Below are 6,213 nucleotides of genomic sequence, written 5' to 3' on the forward strand. Positions count from 1 at the left end.
CCTTTTTCAAAGTATACCATCTCTGGCAAATTGCATCACCCACTTAATACTACATGGAATATAACTGATGTTACTTAATGCTCAAGTGGTTTGAACCAAAAATGAGAAAAATAAAATTTTGCAGCAATTTTTACTTTTACTGTTCATTGTCTGTGAAAGGGATAGCGTAAATTCAGGTTGTCCCATCGTGGAAGGAAATTTTTAGTAAGCTTCTTGGTCACCGTTACGAAAATTATCTTATCCCATTACCTGTTCTAGAACTTGATCGATCATGTTCTTTCACTTCAAACTCCAATGCAGTAGTTAGTGCATTTTGCCAACCTTCAATGAACCATTACAATACAGGATTTGAGGTGTACACACATCTATAAAATTAACCTCATTTCAATACTGAAAATCTTTAATTTTCCAAATTCTCTATTCATACAGCCCTGTGATCTCACCAACATCATCTATATATTCACGTCCACAATATCAACATTTCTCTTAGGTCTCAGTCAATGTTCACTTATGACTTAGTGAAGTGAACTAAGTCATAAGTTTGCTTATGTTTCTACTGAAGGCTGGCTTATTGCCCCCTGTATGCAGTGCACAGCTGTATGGGTCTTAAAAGGAAACACTGATCATGTGCAACCTGTTTGCTCCCTATACAGAACATTCCTGATTGTTACTAATGGAGCGCAGTTTGGTGGAAACATTGGCTTTAGAACTTGAAGAGCTGCACTGTTCAGTGCTGCTTTTTCCAATGTAAGTATTTTTTCTGATATTAGCTGCACATGGGTTTTGGTAATTGCTATTTTGAAATGTTTAGATTAATCACCAAGTTGCTAAAACCTTTCAATTGTTTGTTTCTCCCTTGTGCTTTCTTCTCCTTTATTCATCCCTAAAGTGGTTTGAATTAGACTGTCGTGATCAAACACCTACTATATCTGTAATAAAGAAAATACCTAATGCAGTGCATGGGGAATGTTTCTTAAATTTTCTTTAAATCACACTGAAATAAGCAAAAATGAAAATCTCTGCAAACCTGCTGAAACTGATGTTACCAATCATAAGGCATTATTTGAAGGGTAATTCTTTGCCACCAGACATGCTTTGGAGTGGACTCCTCAGACATTTCCCTTCACATTTACATGAAAGCTTTTAGATTTTTCTTTGCTACTTGTCAACAGTCTTAACAGCTATCTACTGATGTGGGTGCGATTTCCAACAATTGTCCTCAGCACCAAAAAACGTTTTTATTCCTCCTAACAACTATACAGCCTATCCAATCACAGATTTAATGCTATTAAAGTTCCCTATATTACAACAGCAGCTATGCATCAATAATACTTCATCATGTGAAGTGCTTTGGGACATCCCAACAGCACAAAAGAGGGCTGGCAAATGCAAGTTTTCCTTTTGTTATATTGCTTAAGCAATTTACAGTATTCAGTCTGTTAACTAAATACAACATTGAATTGTACAAATTCTAACTAGGGAAAAAAATACACTGACTTTGTCTAAAATAATGTAAAGGATATCAGTTTCTGTAAATCTGTCCTTTGTTAAATAGCTTTTATGAAAGCATATTGGTGATAAGTAATCGTATAGCTCTGTTTACTTTATTACTTCTAACTTCTCTTTTTCTTTCCATCTCAGTCAAGTGATGATGAGTTTTCATTTTTATTCTTTTACACAATGCAGCAAACTTTATTTTAACTGGCACCTTATGAACCAGAATTCTTGATAAACCAACAAAAAATATGTACCTGAAATATTGGAAGTTTACTGTACTATCACAATTTCCACAATGTTTGAGTAGACAGTTGAGGATGCACATGAGAAGGGTCTCTGCCTCTACATTTTATCCAAAAGCAAAGTTGCATGTTCATTTAAGTGATTTATGCTGTAAATAAAGTATAAGTGATATGTATACCCCCCTGCATTACTTACCTAGAACTTAGTGTGTGTGTTTACAGTGATTATTTGAACCTCTTGTTCGATTGAGAAGGAATCTCTAACTAGATAGGTCAATTTGATCAATTGGTACACACCTTGTCCCATAGTGCTGGTTGATAAAAAGGTTTGTTGTACTTTGTTTGTAATAATGACTTTTTTTATCCACAAGATATTATTCAGAATTCTTCTTCAATTGTTACTGTAGTAGGATTATGTTCAATTTTAATTTTAAGATATCCTGATTGTGGACAACTGTTGATGTAAACCCCTGCAACGACTGGTCCATAAATGTCCTTTAACCTTACAGCAACATCAGTTACAATCAAAGGACACACAAATATCCAGTAAGGAAACATTCCATTTTAAGAAACCTGAGACAAGCCATCCTGGAAGAATCTGTGCAAAGTCTGAAAAAGGTAGAAAGTAATCATTACAATTCCTGCGCCAAATTCACAAAACATATTTGATGGGCCTGTATTATATTATTTACATGGTTAGATTTTATAATTGTTTCTGCAAAGGACCTTACAAGTTTCAGGATGCATCAGACAAAAGAATCCTGCTGGGAAGGAGTGTTCTTTTTTCCACAGTTGAGTAGTCTATTTCCATAGTTTTAGATGAATTAAGCTTTATTGAACATAAAAACAATTTTACCTTGTAACTGCTTCTTAATCTCTTTGGTGAGATAAAAAAGGTAATAGTCATAAAGATGTATGGCACAGAAATTAACCCTTTGGTCCAATCCCTCCATGTCTACCAGATATCTTAACCTAATCTAGTTCCATTTGCCAGCACTTGGCCCATATCCCTCCAAACCCTTCCTATTCAAATGCCCATCCAGATGCCTTTTAAATATTGTAATTATATCAGCCTCCTCCATTTCCTCTGGAACCTCATTCCATACACACCACCACCCTCTGAGTGAAAATGTTGCCCCTTAGGTCTCTTTTCTATCTTTCCCCTCTCACTCTAAACCTACGCCCTCTAGTTCTAGACTCACCCAACCCAGGGAAAAAATATTGTCTATTTATCCTATCCATTCCCCTCATGATTTTATAAACCTCTATAAGGTCACCCCTCAGCCTCCAACGCTCCAGGGAAAACAGCCCCAGCCTATTCAGCCTCTCCCTATAGCTCAAACCCTCCAACTCTGGCAACATCCTTGTAAATCTTTTCTGAGCCATTTCAAGTTTCATAACATCCATCCTATAGGAAGGAGACCAGAATTGCATGCAATATTCCAGAAGTTGCCTAACCAACATCCTGTACAGCCACAACATGACCTCCCAACTCCTATTCTCATATTCTGACCAATAAAGGGAAACATACCAAACAACTTCTTTAATATTGTATCTACCTGTGATTACTTACAAGGAGCTATGAACCTGCACTCCAAAGTCTCTTTGTTCAGCAACACTCCCCAGGACCTTACTATTAAGTGTGTAAATCCTGCTCTGATTTACTTTTCCAAAATGCTGCACCTCGCATTTATCTAAATTAAGCTCCATCTGCCACTTTTCAGTCCATTGGCCCATCTGATCAAGATCTCGTCGTACTCTGAGGTAACCTTCTTTACTATCCATTACACTTCCAATTTTGGTGTCATCTGCAAACTTACTAACTATACCTCCTATGTTCATATCCAAATCATTTATATAAATGACACAAAGTAGTGGACCCAGTACCGACCCTTGTCGCACTCTACTGGCCACAGGCCTCCATCTGAAAAGCAGCCCTCCACCACCACCCTCTTTCTTCCACCTTTGAGCCAGTTCTGTATCCAAATGGCTAATTCTCCCTGTATTCCATGACATCTAACTTTGCTAACCAATCTCCCATGAGGAGCCTTACTGAAGAAAATGTATACCACTCTGCCCTCATCAACCCTCTGTTACTTCTTCAAAAAACTCAAATCAAGTTTGTGAGACATGATTTCTCACACACAAAGCCATGTTGACTATCTCTAATCAGTCTTTGCCTTTCCAAATACATGTACATCCTGTCCCGCAGGATTCCCTCCACCACTGACGTCAGGCTCACTGGTGTATAATTCCCTGGCTTTGCCCCTTTTCTTAAAAAGTGGAATCACATATCACATTAGCCAACCTCGAGCTTTGACTATCGATAGTACAAATATCTCAGCAAGGGGCCCAGCAATCACTTCCCTCGCTTCCCACAGAGTTCTAGCGTACCCCTGATCAGGTCCTGGGGATTTATCCACCTTTATGCATTTCAAGACATCCAGCACTTCCTCCTCTGTAATATGGACATTTTTCAAGATGTCACCATCTATTTCCTCACATTCTATATCTTCCATGTCCTACTCCACAATAAACACTGATGCAGAATACTCCTGCAGCTCCACACAAAGGCTGCCTTGCTGATCTTTGAGGTGCCCTATTCTCTCCCTAGTTACCCTTTTGTCCTTAATGTATTTGTGAAAACCCTTTGGATTCTCCTTAACCATATTTGCCAAAGCTATTTCATGTCCTCTTTTTGCCCTCCTGATTGCCCACTTAAGTACACTCCTACTGCCTTTATACTCTTCTAAGGATTGACTCAATCTATCCTGTATATACTTGACATCTGTTTCTTTTTTATTCTTAACCAAACCCTCAATTTCTCTCATCATCCAGCATTCTCTACACCTACTAGTCTTTCCTTTCACCCTAACAGGAACATGCTGTCCCTGGACGCTCATTATTTCATTTCTGAAAGCTTCCCATTTTCCAGCCATCTGTTTACCTGCAAACATCTGCCCCAATCAGCTTTTAAAAGTTCTTGCCTAATACAGTCAAAACTAGCCGCCTTCCAATTTAAAACTTCAACTTTTAGATCCAGTCTATCCTTTTCCATTACTATTTTAAAACTAATAGAATTATGGTCTCTGGCCCCAAAGTACTCTCCCATTGACACCTCAGTCACCTGCCCTGCCTTGTTTCCCATGAGTAGGTCATATTTTGCACCTTCTCTAGTAGGTACATCGACATACTGAATCAGAAAATTTTATTATACACACTTAACAAATTCCTCTCCATCTAAACCCTTAATACTATGGCAGTCCCCATTAAAGTCCTCCTTAATGTAAACTATAAAAATGAAGAAATAAAGTAAAGGGGGATCATGAAAAAGACAGGCAACTATCGTAAAAGGGAAAATACTTCTATAGACATACAAATAGTGCAAAGATGATAAAAGGAATAGAGCTGATTACAGATTGAAAGAAGATTTCAACATCAAGCCACGAGGTATGGCTGAAGTTTTGAATATTTTGCAACTGTCTTTATTCAGGAAGCAGATGCTATCTAGGCCATGGTGACAGAGAAGGAATGTCAGTAACTAGAAATGCTCAAAATTCATGAGAAATTAGATAGACTTTCTGTACTGAAAGTTGACAATGCACCAGAACCAGATCAGATGCATCCAAGAATATTGATAGAAGTGAGAATGGACACTGAGGAGGCACTTACCATAATATTTCAGTTTTCCTGAGACTTGGAATGTTGGCAGAGGCCTAGAGAATAGCCCCTTGTTCAAAAACAAGTGCATGGATAAACCTAGTAATTACAGCCCAATCAGTTTAACTTTAGTGGTGGGAAAATCGCTTCAGGACAGTAATTGTGATGGAATTAATAGCAGATAAATCTTGGTTAATTAAAGATCATGTTTATCTAACTTGGTGTTTTTTGAAGAGGTAACAGAGACTATTGATTAGAGTAATGCTCTTAATAGAGTGTATATGGACTTCCAGAAAGGTGTTTGATACAGTGCTGTACAACAGATATGTAAACTCATGGGATAAAAAGGGGTAGTAGCAACGTCAATACAAATTTGGCTGAATGATAGGAAACCAGAGGAATGGTTAATGGATATTTTTGGGCTGGAGGAAGGTTTGTAGTGGTGTTCCCCCCAGGGGAACACAGGGAGTCATACATTTCCTGATATGTGCTATTAATTTAGAACATGATGCTGAGGTTACCCAATTCTGGTTGGACATGTAGTAGGGGATTTTAATCACATGATCTCCACCTACAACTGCCCATCCTGTCAAAAAAGCCTTTGTCCTCAACTCCAAAACCTCAAACAAACGTGGCTTATTTTAAAATATATAAAATATATAATAAACATAAGCCTTTATGTTGTTTCTCCTCTGGTGCATAAGTGATAGAGATTATCTCCCAGAGTCCAGGAGATTAACCTTAAATTCCTGGGAAGTCAAGGTTAATAAATAGAGTTAGCAACCCTAAGTGGTCTCCTTATGTAACTCTATAA

The sequence above is a fragment of the Hemiscyllium ocellatum genome, chromosome 37 (assembly GCF_020745735.1).
Source record: "Hemiscyllium ocellatum isolate sHemOce1 chromosome 37, sHemOce1.pat.X.cur, whole genome shotgun sequence".
NCBI classification, from domain to species: domain Eukaryota; kingdom Metazoa; phylum Chordata; class Chondrichthyes; order Orectolobiformes; family Hemiscylliidae; genus Hemiscyllium; species Hemiscyllium ocellatum.